The sequence below is a fragment of the Gekko japonicus genome, unplaced genomic scaffold (assembly GCF_001447785.1).
Source record: "Gekko japonicus isolate JY-2015 unplaced genomic scaffold, Gekko_japonicus_V1.1 scaffold673, whole genome shotgun sequence".
Classification (NCBI taxonomy): Eukaryota; Metazoa; Chordata; class Lepidosauria; order Squamata; family Gekkonidae; genus Gekko; species Gekko japonicus.
Window position 1 is genome coordinate 393,216 of NW_015159729.1, and position 13,817 is coordinate 407,032.

The following is a 13,817-nucleotide window of genomic DNA, read 5'->3' on the forward strand; positions in this document are numbered from 1 at the left end:
ATTAATGCCTGATCATTTGTCATGCGTTAATTAGCAGAATAAGCTGTAGGAAGTCTAGATTGCCATGCAAATGTTAATTAGGTCATAATTTATGTTAAGCATTTCTAAGCATAGAAGCCCAACATCTCATTTAACAGCAGCTGAACTTTGGAAATAATTTGCATTTGTAACAGCTAATTTTTTTCCCCTGTTTGAAACTGACAGTTGGTACAGGTTAATAAATACTGGCAACTGTATTAAAAATACTTATCTTCTGGACGAAACATCCACAAATTTTCTATACTAATGAATGAATTTCATTCTTTCATGTAATACAGATAAGGCAAATGCCAACGGTTAGGGATTGACTTGTTCTTTCAAACTGCGGGACTCAAACAACCAACTTCTGTTGGCAACTCTCGGGCTTCCCCTTGTGAAAAGAAATACAAACAAGGAAGGCAGAAAACTGAGATGTAAAAATGTTTAAAACCCCATTTTTAGTTTAGGGTGACCTGAGCCAGAGAACGAGACCAGGCATTGACAGGCATTTCATGTGCATATTTTATATTGTTACAATCTTCTTTTAATAGAAAAGAGCAAGAGTCCAATAGCACCTTAAATTCTAACAAATGTGAGTCCATCTGTCCTTATATCTTGGAGAGTGGAGTGATTTCAGATGCAAAACGACAATAGCAAGCAAATGACAACAGCGGGCTTGATTGAATTAAGTGTGGTATGCAGAGGGGTAGTAGGCATGGAGAAAGCAGCATTTGTGAGTTGCAACTGATAATGAAGCTCAAGATAATGCATCCTCCTGGACTGAATCAAGACCTAGGTGTCCTGTCTCATTACCAATGCTGATTTCTCCATGGCATTTGCAATCACTCCATTCACTAGTCTTTCTACTGCTACAGACAAACTAACACGACTATGCATCTTAATCAGCTGAGCTCCAGAATTTGCAAACCTAATTGCTCTGAGGATCAAGTACAGCCTCTGATAAGTTCTCTTCAAGGACATCCAGCCTTATCACTATTAGGCAAATTTTACACACACACATACACAGAGAGCGCTCATGGCATTTAACAATGTCAAATAAGTGATCCTGGATGTGCATTCTTTGCAGTTAATCTGCATGGCATTACTTTTAAGCCTCATTTATGTAATGCACAGAGGGGCATCCAGCCCCATGCCACAGTTGCTCCCACACAGACCTTGCCCCTCCCACTGATGTGGTTAAGGAGCATTCTGTGTTTGTAGACAATGCTAGCAACGCACTCCTTACTGGGATGGGTGCCACTAGCAGAGTCCAGCCTCGGCCATGCTTTATCAGCCAAGTAATGCATAAACCGTGCTTTCCACTTATATAAAAATAAGTATCTTTAGGATTGTTGCCACCGGCTTTCTCGTTCACTGGAGCAGTGCATTAAATTTGCTTGTCCGAAGAGAATATTCCACAAACACCCTGCGAGGTTTCACATTTCACCGCAACTTAAAACCGCTCTCTACCTTTCCCAGTGCATAGGCTTTGTTTTCAAGAGTTAAAGTCTGTGGAAATAGAAGAGAACAATATGTTCCAGGGGCATAATCTCAGCTTTATAATGTTGCATTCCATTCCTTTTATATAATTATAAGAAAACTGCTGAGATCTAATGACCAAAATAGATCTGTTATGCACAGCCCGGTGGCTCTTCAGGATAAAGATATAAATCAATACACAGGAGAGAGCTGAAGGAATCCAAGTAGTACTGGAAGAGTTGGTATAGAATTGATGTGTCACCATACATCCATTAGCCTCAACTCACTAATTAGAAGATTTAAAGTGTCTGATTTCTCTAGTTTTTTCCCCTTTCAAAGGTCACCCTGGAGGCTTTATGGGGGGGGGGGGTCAGTGTTAATTAAATTCTGGGTGATTGTTGCCAAGGTGTGGAGTTAAGCCAGCCACTGGGAATTGAATTCGTGTTTGGTTTTTTTTACCCATTATATGCACACGGATCTAGGAAAGCAAGATATATCCACAAACTATGAACACTGATCACATGAACACATGAAGCTGCCCTATACTTAGACTATTGGTCTATCAAGGTCAATATTGTCTATTCTGACTGGCAGCGGCTCCCCGGGTTATTCACATCATCTACAATCTGATTCTTTGGAGATACCGGTCACTGAATATGGTTGCCAGTTTGGAGTAGGTTGGGGCAGGGACATGGGGAGGGGTTCCCCTCGAAGAGACATCTGTCCTCTCTAGGAATCACCAAAAGCTCTATCGGTTGTCTGGGTTTCCCTGGAACTGATATCATGCTGTCACTGACATTGTCTATAATTTTTTTTCTTTCTCCCACCAGCTGCTAGAGCACCAATGGACAAAGTCCATCTTGGTCGGTAGAGTGTCACCTTCTCAATCTTTTTCATTTCACATCTGATTTATTTTTTCCCCACTCTGTGGGTGGCTTCTTGCTGGTACAGTTTTTCTCCATTTGTTAATTTTGTGGTAACAGAGGCATGACCAACATAAGTTTTATTAATATACTGAGATTTTTCTATGCCTTTGATGTTTGTAAGCCATTTTGAGAAAAGCAGCACATAAATATGCTAACCAAATAAATCAATATCCCTAGTTCTTAGAAAAGTAGCCATCTCTCCACATTGTTATAAGTGGTACATGATAAGCTGTTAAGCAGTTATGTGGTGATACCTCTCAGACATCTGTATAAACTTTATGGCAGAATTTGCTCCCATCAGCACAATAATCACCTTAGCCAAAGTGGTACCAACCACAGTTTGCACTGGAGAGAGAGCCCATTAATAATCATAGGTACTTGTTTACAAGCCATTGAACACAAACAATCCAAACAATGGGTAGGATTCATCCAACTTTTCCACTGATGAAAAAGTAGGGGGGGAGTCTCCTTTGTCCCCCAAACAGGTTGTGCTGGAGACCGTGAATCCGTATGGACGAAAGCCATGTGGAACAGTCTAAAACAGTGGTGGCGAACCTATGGCACGGGTGCCAGAGGTGGCACTCAGAGCCCTCTCTGTGGGCACACGTGCCATCGCCCCAGCCAGGCCCAGACCATCATTAACGTGTCGAATTCTCTGCCAAATAATTTTGAGTAAATGAAAGCAATTGGGATTGCTTTCCTTACTTTGTTTGGATCATCTTCAGTTAATGTATGTGTTGTTTTTTCTAAAGTAAAACCTCAGTATCCAGGTTAAATTGCCGTGTTGGCACTTTGCGATAAATAAGTGGGCTTTGGGTCGCAGTTTGGGCACTCGGTCTCTAAAAGGTTCGCCATCACTGGTCTAAAACAAGGAGGGGGACTGATCCAAATCAAGCAGAACAGCTGGCGGGATCCCACCCAACATGAAAGGGGAAGGTGTTATTACAACAATAAAGGGAACAAAGTTTAAGTCCAGTGGTACCTTTAAGACCAATGAAGTTTTATCTAAGGTATAAGCTTTCGTGTGCAGGCACACAAAAGCGTATACCTTGAATAAAACCTTTGTTGGTCTTAAAAGGTGCCACTGGACTCAAACTTTGTTCTGCTGCTTCAGACCAACATGGCTACCCCACCTGGATCTAACAATAAAGGGAGTAAGCCAGTTCTTTCCCCGAAACATAATACGAGGCATCATTGGGGGGGGGAGGGGTATAATTAAATAACAAAAAATTAATGTGATATTTTACAGTATCTTTTCAGATTACTTTTAAAATTCAATTTTCCTCCTCTACAAAGTGAACAATACATGGGAGTCTGTGAAATTATAACAAGTATTAATTTAGCTGATTGTACATTCAGATAAGCTGTACATAAATGACTCCAGTGTCTCTAGGGGAAAGTAACAAAAGTTCCCAATCAGCTATACACACCAATTACTTTTAAACAAAAATTAAAAGACCTGCAGATAAGTAATTAACTAGCTAAGCCTGCAGGGTGGGTGGTGGGGGGGGGAATGACAGCAAAATAAATCCAGGAGTTTAGGAGACAAAGTTTGAGCCAACTGTTTCACAGAAGCAAGATAGATAAGAAGGTGGTTTACCATGCAATATGGAGAATCACCGGTCAATAAATACCAGCCCAAAGCGACACTGGACAATGTGGTGTAAGTGATACAGTTCTTTATGTATGTCTGTGCCATCAATTCTCAACCGACTTATGGCGACCCAGCAAAGGGCTTTTAAGGCAAGTGAGAAGCAGAGGTGGCTTGCCATTGCCTTCCTCTGCAGAGTCTTCAGTGGTTCCCCGTTGAAATGTATTTGTTTTAGCCCAGTTTTCCAGCCTGTCAAAATCATCCTGTATCCTGACTCTGTCTTCTACCATATTTGCTACCCCTCCCAATTTAGTACCATCTGCAAATTTAACAAGCATTCCCTCTATTTCTACATCCAAATCATTTATAAAGATGTTGAGCAAAACAGGTCCCAGGACAGATCCCTGAGGCACTCCACTTGTTACTTCTCTCCAAGAGGATGAGGAACCATTCACAAGAAATCTTCAGGTGCAATCTGTGTGCAACCAGTTACAGATCTACTTAAAAGAATCCAAACCACATTTTACCACCTTGTTAATTTATTTATTTATTTATTTATTTTATTTCATTTATACCTCGCCCTCCCCGCACACGGGCTCAGGGCGGCTTACATAGGCACAACAGTGCAATAAAATACAACAGGATTAAAACAATTAAGGCACCCAAGGTGCGATAAAACTATACAGACTAACCACTTAAAACCAACATTCATATTTTACAGGATACATTGGCGATTAAAATACTCACTCATATTTTGTGGAATCTTATCAAAAGCCTTACTGAAATCAAGACAGACTATGTCTACAGTGTTTCCCATGATTCAGAAAGGTAGTAACTTTTTCAAAAAAAAAGAGAGAGATAAGGTTAGTCTGACACGAGAACCCTTTGAAGTAGGTTAGGCTAAGAGAGAGTGTGATTGGTCCAAGGTCACCCAATAAGTGTCATCCAATTTGAACTTGGGTCTCCCTGGTCCTAGTTCAAACTCTGATCATTACACCACACTGGTACAGAACAACATAAATAAAACATTTCATGAATTAGAATCATAGAGTTGGAAGGTTCCTCCAGAGTCATCTAGTCCAACCCTCTACACAATGCAGAAACATTTATTCATCACATTTGAAAGATATTACTGGAAGATATTTATGCAGTCAATGACTTAAGCCATTTTATGAATCTGGTGTAACACAATAGTTCTTGCCCATGCATGCCTGAATCCTCAGTTATCCATAAATTGTCTTTTGGCTCCCTTTACCCATTCCTTTAGAACATTCGGCACTAGTCACTGGTGGAAGCGTAGGCTGCCATGATAGACTCTGTAACTGACTCACTGAACTTATGCTTTTACTGTAGCATGTCCAAAAAACCAATGAGTCAACAAAGCATAGCCATATGATCTTTCTGGAACACAGGAAAGTGGTAACCCAATCGTTTCTGAGCTGATATCATGACCTTCCTCCTCCTGTTCCCTGCACATTGCGGAGATGTCCTAGAGCCAACCAGAGGACATTAAAAAAAAAATCAGGATTCTAGCTGTGGAGTCTAAACAAAAAAAGGATAGAGAGGACTCACCTAATCTTGATTAAATTCAAAGACGGGGGGGAAATACACAGAGTCTTCCATGGCCGGCCAGCAGAAAAAGCCAAATAACCCTTTCCGTGTTTTATTCTGTGGTAATGAGAGAGTGCATGGCTTTGCTCTTTTGCCAAATCAACTGGACTCTCATGCAGAATCTTCTGAATATTCAGAGAATGTCAAGTTTCACACTAAGAAAGCATTCTAGTCCAGGGTTCCCAAACTTATCGGACTTGTGTGGGCACCTTTAGAATTCTAACCCAGGGCACAACTACAAAATATCTGCCACAGGAGATGGAGCCAACCATAATGAGTCAGGAAGTGAGGCCATGCATAACTCTAATAGTAGTTCTTCAAAATTTCAAATAGGAACTCTGTTTGACAGGATGTCTTTTAAAATGAACATAGTGCTTAAAAATATGTTCCTGCAGAAACACAGCTTTTTTAAAGCCATGCAGTGAAGATTCCTGTGCTGTGGTGGCACCTGCTGCTGAAGCAATTTTTTTAAAAAACCTGCACAGCCAGTCACACCTTCAATGTCCAGTCAGAACCCCCGCTGGGCAAAAGCCACACTCAGACCCTCCCACTATTTAAAAACACTTGGTGGGCACCGGAAACGTGCTGATGAGTGCCATGGATCCCATAGGTACCATGTTGGGGACCCCTGTTCTAGGAGGAGGAGGAGATTGGATTTATACCTCAAAGCGGTTTACAAACTCCTGTCCCTTCCCCTCCCCACAACAGACACCCTGTGAGGTAAGTGGGGCTGAGAGAGCTCTCTCGAGAACTGCTCTTGAGAGAAAAGCTCTGACGGAACTATGGCTTGCCCAAGGTCATCCAGCAGCTGCAAGTGTAGGTATGGGGAATCAAACCTGGTTCTCCCAGATTAGAGTCCACGCACTTAACCACTACACCAAACTGGCTCTCTAGTCTTAAGGCTGCATCGTAAGTCAGGTCAAGCCAATATTAAGCTTGTATGTGCACAAAATGGGATAGATGCTGGGCTCACATGCACGCCTTGCTCCTCCCTCTTCCTTCTCATATGGAACATTGTGGTGGTTGTCTCCAATCACCAGTCTACACAGCCTCTTTGGTCACATCAGGAAATCGAGATGTGTGTCTACCTTCTATTAGGAGACTACAGAAGACCACGGCAATTCACAGATTCACAACTCCCAATTACATTCATTCACAGTCCGCAGCCCGACCACATAATGCAGCTAGTCCTGCACTCATGACCACTCTGCATGCTGGGAGAGGAAGAACAGATACAAGTGTGCTGGCCCTTCACCCTGCCCCTATATGATCACTGGCTTGTCCGAACTGTATAGAAGTGTGTGTGCACTGGGCAAGTTGCATAACACCCACTTCATCTGCCCAGGCATTACTATGTGATTTGCCATGTGATGCTGTGACACCACTTCCACGTACACAGTTGCAGAAAAGAGGAAAAGTCCAGTAGCACCTGAAAGATGAATACATTTGTGGCAGGATATGAGCTTTCGTGAGTCACTGCTGACTTCTTCAGATACAGCTAGACTGTGAGTCCATCTGTCCTATCATGTATTGGAAAGCGGAGTGATTTCAGATGCCAAATGACATGAGCAGGAGTAATTAGGTTAGGTGTGATATGCAGAGGGGTAGCGGGTGTGGAGAAATCAGCACACATATAGCTGGAAGTGATGTCTCGGTGTTGCACAATGCTGCCCCCTCCCCTTTGCTCCCGCTGCTCCATTGAGCAGTGGAAGGAGCCCAGAGCACAGGAGTGGGAGGTGGCCCACCATGATGGACACCCTGGCAGCTCTAACTACTGCTGTCCCAAAAAAGAGCCAGTCATGAAACGCTGGTCTTGTTACATTCATCTTTACTTTAGGATTTATAATTAAAATCCCCATGCCTCTATGAATGTTATTGATAATACTTCTTGCTGATGCATCTGATCTATTCCTTGACAATAGATCATTTTGAAGACACAAAATAATACCCCGGTCGACCCAAAACAAATAAGTAGATCATTCTATCAGATATAACCAGACTGCCTCTCTTCTAGCATTGTTTTATCTACATTCCATTCTCTAACCGATAATGCTGTATTGTTCTGCTAACTCTGTTAATTTTAGACATGTGTGGTTTTCTGTTCTTCCTTTGATTATGTCAGTGCCTGTGGGCTTTGATCGTATTCTCTGGTTACAGATTTCCTTGCTTCAGTTGCAAATACTTCAGGAGTTAGCAGACATATGAAGGACCATTGTTGTATCCAACACGGCAGGAGAAGAAGTGGGGGAAGGGTCAATCAAACTGATATTATGATCAACATTCATGACAGCGTGATCAACAAATCCTTGAGAAAACTTAACTCAAGTTGTCTGTGACATACAAATATGCACATGTGGCATATCTAGAGTTTAATTTTCCCCCGTCTGCCTTGAGGGAGGGAAACATACCAAGTTAAGCCATAGGCCATCATTCATGCATCATGGAAACCAGAAAGCCAGTTTGGTGTAGTGGTTAAGAGGGCAGACTCTAATCTGGGAGAACCGGGTTTGACTCCCCACTCCTCCACTTGCAGCTCCCGGTGTGACCTTGGGTCAGTCACATGTTCTCTCAGAACTGTTCTCTCAAGGGCTGTTCTTGAGAGAGCTCTCTCAGCTCCACCTACTTCACAGGATTTCTGTTGTGGGGAGGGGAAGGGAAAGGGAAAGGGATTGTAAACAACTCTGAGACTCCTTCGGGTAGTGAAAGGCGGAGTATAAATCCAATCTCCTCCTCCTCCTGAGTTAGCTCTAATGAGGATTCCTTCACTATACTCCTGACAAGAAAGAAATAGGGAAGAGCGGGGAACACAAATGCAAGGCCAGTAGTGATAAAGGTTCTTGCACTTTCAAAGTTAATGTTAGCTTGACATGATCTCTAACAGTCGGAGCAAAATCCAGGACAGCAGAGAAAAGGCGGACTTGTTTTGATTTGTACTCAGTTACTTAGAAGGTTTCACTGAAAGACAACACCTTGATCTTACAAAATGTAGACATAATTCCTGCATATATTATACTTCAGGCTCAATTGGCTAAAATCCTGACAAAGAACAGATTACTAGGATTTTGACTGCTATTAAAATGCATTAGGAAACAAGTAAGAAAAAAACTGCACCTCCTGCAGTCATAGGGTTGCCAAATCCCTGTAGATGGGGGGGGGCAGAGCCTGTTGAGGGTGGGGTCTGGGGAGGGGAAGGACCTCTGAGGGATATAATGCCACAGAGTCCGAAGCAGCCATTCTCTCCGGGGGAACTGATCTCTGTCATAGGGAGATCATTTGTAACACCAGGAGACCTCCAGCCATTACTTGGAGGCTGGTGACCCCTAACCATAGAGGGTTGGTTTTATAGACGGTGTCATGTTGTAACTATACTAAAGCTAAGGAATATACCTAGATAATATGTGTTTTGGGAAATTGGTGCCTAATGTCCAAAATAGTTCATCCTTTTGCTGCTGCTGCTGTTGTTGTTGTGACCTAAGAATTTTCAAAAGGGAAACTACAGAAAACTTTTTTTTTGTTGGTCATCCTGTATGCCAGGTCTGGATTGGGCAGCTGAACAAGTTACAGGCCACTCCCATCATCTTTTGCACCCCACCCCATATCCCCTTAATTTAACAGGATTGCAGAGGCTGTAAATTAAGCAAGACTCTGGCCTTTAATGAATATGCATATCACATATATGGCTCCCTATAAATCCAATCTGCTGGGTAAGCATCATTTTTGTTTACAGCAGGAGTTTCGCCTCCATCGGAATTAAGCATTTTCACCATAAAGCAGCATGCTGCAGTCGTATAATATTTGGGGAATGGGTCTTATTTCCTCTACTTTGCTTTGATATACAGCTTAAATCCTACTTCAGCACTTGCCATTAAAATCTAGGACCAAATCATCCAATTAGGAGAACGTTTATAAAAAGAGAAGCAGCAAACAGAATGCTACCTATAATCCTGCCATCTTTCATAAGTTTAGAGGCCATTTCTTGTGATGGTAAGTACCTCACTAAAAGTGGAGGACTACATGCTTAATCTTTATTTGTGCTGCGCAATGCAAATGCATTGTAAAATGAGGAATCTGAAGAACAAAACTTTGTGTTGAGGCCAAATGCAAACCGTTAAGAAAATTTAAAAAACATAAAATACAGGGCAAAGAAATTCTGAAGCTTTTGGAGGAGGAAAACTTAGAAGTAGATTGGAAGTGGATGTGCTGTATTTTGTTCCACAGTGAACCCCTTTTATCCCAGTAACAGAATGCAGGATCAAGATTGTATCACATAGTATATACAGAATGAATCCTGATCCAGCCCACTCTTTGTTTTAATGCATTCTAACCTTTTAATGTAAGCCGCCTCTTGCAGCTTACTGCACAAATTTCCATCCAGGTACACCTTCACTTTTCATGGAAAGGAACAACAGTCCATAGGGTTGCCAGGCATGGCCTGGAAATGACATCAGTTCTCTCTAGGAATCCTCTGTAGGAAATGATATCAGTCCTCTCTAGGAATTGCTAGAAACTCTATGCCAGGCAGCTAGCAGGAGATCAGGGATATCACTTCTGGAAAGTCATGCCTCTGTAGGAATTGTCACAAACTATATGGTAATTAACCATATAATTATGAGCTGTGGTGGCTCAGAGGTTAAGACTCTGAGCTGCAGACTGGAAGGTCTGTAGTTCAGCAGTTCGAGTCCCGAGTGCCCCATGATGGCATGAATTCCTGTCTCTGGCACCAGCTCCTGCCAACCTAGCAGTTCGAAAGCAAGAAATTTCAAGTAGATAAATAGGTACCACTTTGGTGGGAAGGTAACAGCATTTTGTGCACCTCGGCATTTAGTCATGCCAGCCACATGACCACGGAGAAGTCTTCGGACAGAGCTGGCTCTTTGGCTTGGAAACGGAGATGAGCACTGCCCCCTAGAGTTAGATTTGACTGGCTTTTGAGAAAGGGAAACCTTTACCTTTTTATATGGTAAAAACATAAGAGTATCTGGTGATTCCTAGAGAGGACTGATGTCATTTCCAGGTTTTCTTGGAAGTGATGTCAGGCCATCATCCAACAGTCATTTTTTTAAGATTCATTTTCTCCTGCTCACCACAGAAGTTTGGGGCAAGGTTTTGATAACCCTAGCAACTCATGATTGAATGGGCAACAGAGAATAGGATCTAATTGAGTAAGAACTTGATTCACTATAGAGGAGTTCTGTAAAGAAATGCTTGTTGTGGAGAAAACTGGAGGGTTTTGTAGTGCTACAAGGTCTCCATAACTATGCTTTTATTATAGATTGAGTAGCTACTTTGAGTAGCTTGAGACAATCTACAGAAGGGTAAAAACAGATGCATGAGCAATTTATCAAATTACTTGGGAGTTCATCTGGCATAATGACTGGGCCATAGCCAGTGGTGGGGTGTTGGGGCGGTGCTCCATCACATTTGCAATGACCCCCACCCCACCGAGGGCAGCTCTGTGCCCTCAGGCTCAGACCAGCTGCACCAGGCTCCTGAGGAGTGGCAGCAGGGACTTGACAGGGTTGCCTGGCAGGGACTCTGGATGGAGGTTGCACAGCCACTGCACGGGGCAGGCAGCACTGCTGGATCCTCTGAGCAGAATGTGGGCCCGAGCCAAGGGCACACCTGCCTGCCTGCCTCTGTGTTCCGGGTGGCCAGGCAGAAAGAGTCAGCAGCACTGGCAGGGCCTGGCACTGCTTGGCTGAAGATCCCTGGGAGTTACAGTCTGCACCAGGCAGAGGGTACTGAGCCCACAGACACTGCCAGGGCTCCTGCTGCAGCCAACCAGCCCTTGCTGGTATGGGGAGGGGCGGGGAGGGTCTTGCTTTGCCTTCAGTGGCAGGCCCAAGGGGCACTACCAGCCCCGTGCTCAGGATGGCTCTGCTGCCATTGAGAAGGCTCCCGCCCTTGGGTGAGTATCATGAGCAATGCACAGAATTGCTCGGTGGATCCCTCTCTGGGTCTCCTCCTGGCACACCATGTTTGCTGCCTGCCAAAGAGCGAGCATGGGCTGCACCGCTGGAGAGTCCCGCTGGGAATGTTCCCAGCTCCATGCAGCCAGAAAAGCAGGGAGTAAGCCACCAGTGGCTTTTTATTTAAATAAAAGTTAAGGCATTTAAAATAATTTTATTTAATTAGCACCCCCTGGCGCCTCCCCCCCCCAAAAAAAGAAATTCCTGGCTACAGGCCTGCATAATGACTAGCCAACTTGCCAGTTCAGTTCAGTTCAGTTGACCTTTATTGGCATAAAATACCTTTAAAAACCAACTTGCCAATAGACACTGGCCCTGGGATGGCTCATACATCTTATTGTGGGAGCACATGTACAAATTCCATCAATGGATACTATCAATGGATCTCCATGATGTGTAGCTGTTATGTAAGTTGTGTGGGTTGGTTAGCAGAAGGATGATTCCATGGAGTTCTGCAAGGTCTAACTTAAGCCTTGCAGTTTTGATGGCTAGATGAAATGATACAGTGGGTACATCAGCTTGGGCTGATGCTGTATAGGAAGGGGGCGGGGGGGGGAAACAGAGGAAAGGGTAAGTGTGAGCTCATGACAGTTTCCCTTGGTAACAAGTGTTGTACATCTCCATGTTAGTTTTCACATTCTAGAACAGAATTAGAACAAAGTCTGAGTCCAGTGGCACCTTTAAGACCAACAGAGTTTTATCCAAGGTATAAGCTTTTGTGTGCAAGCACATTTCTTCAGATACAGTGAAACAGAATTGCCTCAACTACATGTAGGAAGGGGGGGGGGGTTAGTTGCCAGGAAGGGCTAGTTAGAATCAAGATGCATAAATAAGTGGGTAATTATAGCTGATATTGGATTAAGGCAGTTGAATTAGACACACTTTGGTTTCAGCGAGAACAAAACAGCTCCCTCTTTTACAAGAACAGCAACCCTTCTGTCAGATCCACTGAGCTTAGTGAAGTCATATTCTTCCTGGTTTATCTATCTAATGATATTTATCTCTCCCTTTTTACAAGGAAACCGGAGTGGTATACACATGGTCTGCCTTATTTTGTCCTCACAACAAATACGTGAAATTGGATAGGCTGAGAGTGTGTGACTGGCCCAAAGTCATTCATTTGGCAAGCTTCCACGGCAGAGCAGGGATTTGCACCTGGGTTTCCCAGATCCTAGCTTGACACTCTAACCACTACACTGCAATGTAGCTTTAAAAATCTGTTAGATGAATGCGAGAGTGGCATCACCGTGGACAGAGGTTGATTCGGGGGGATCGCGGGGGATCGCAGTTCCCCCGGGTGAGGTGCAGGGGGCGGGGCACACGACGAAGCCCCACCCCTTTTTCCGGACGCCCCCTGCTTCCAGCCTCATTCGTTCTGTTGCAGAAGAAGGAAGAAGCAGGAGGGTAAGTTGGTGTCCTCCCCCTCTGCCTGGCCGAGGCCACTCCACGTGGCCTCCACAAGGACTCCCAGCCCCATCCAGGAGCTTCCCCGAGGTAGCTGTGTTGGTCTGTTGCTGCAAAATAGTCCAAGAGTTCAAATAGCACCTTTAAGACTAACGAATGGCACCTTTAAGACTAACCTTTAAGACTAAGACTAACTGAGTGGTGGGTGTGGCCTTATGACACACTTCCGGTGATGGCAGGGGGTGTGGCCTTATGACACACTTCCAGTGATGGCAGGGGGTGTGGTATATGCTAATGAGTTATGTTAATGAGTTCCCCTAGCTCTTTTTCTATGAAACGACCCCTGACCGTGGAACCATTGTGTACTATAGCGTATTCCTCTCTAAGAAGAAGAAAACATACCACTTGTTATTTTTTGGTGTGGTGGAGCAACTAAAAGCATGCATGAACCATGGGATTTAAAAATATCAATAAGAGTTTTACCAAAGATCAAGAAAGGATGCTACGTTTCCATCTCATTCCCTGCTGTGCCCTCTGTGCAGAGTCAGCAAAATATCATGGCTTTATCTTTCCTCCAGCCTACATGTTCTTAACATGTCCACATTACTTTCACAACAACCCTTTAAGGTTGGTTAGCTGAGAAAGTGACTGACTCAAGAATACCAACTGAGCTTCATGGTAGAGAGGGGATTTGAACCCTATCCCATTAAATGGAATAACAAAGCCACAAAGCTTCAGGACAGGGGTGGAAGTTCACTTTACCCCTAACTTCAGGCTACATTCAGGCAGGAAAATGCAACCTAGCAGAAAGACTATTCA

General features: G+C 43.6%; 1 protein-coding gene across 1 annotated transcript in view; it reads right to left on the reverse strand.

The window, feature by feature from the left end:
* Positions 1-13,817, reverse strand: part of FAM19A1 (family with sequence similarity 19 (chemokine (C-C motif)-like), member A1) — a 427,331-nt gene that overhangs the window by 369,338 nt on the left and 44,176 nt on the right. The window lies entirely within an intron of this gene.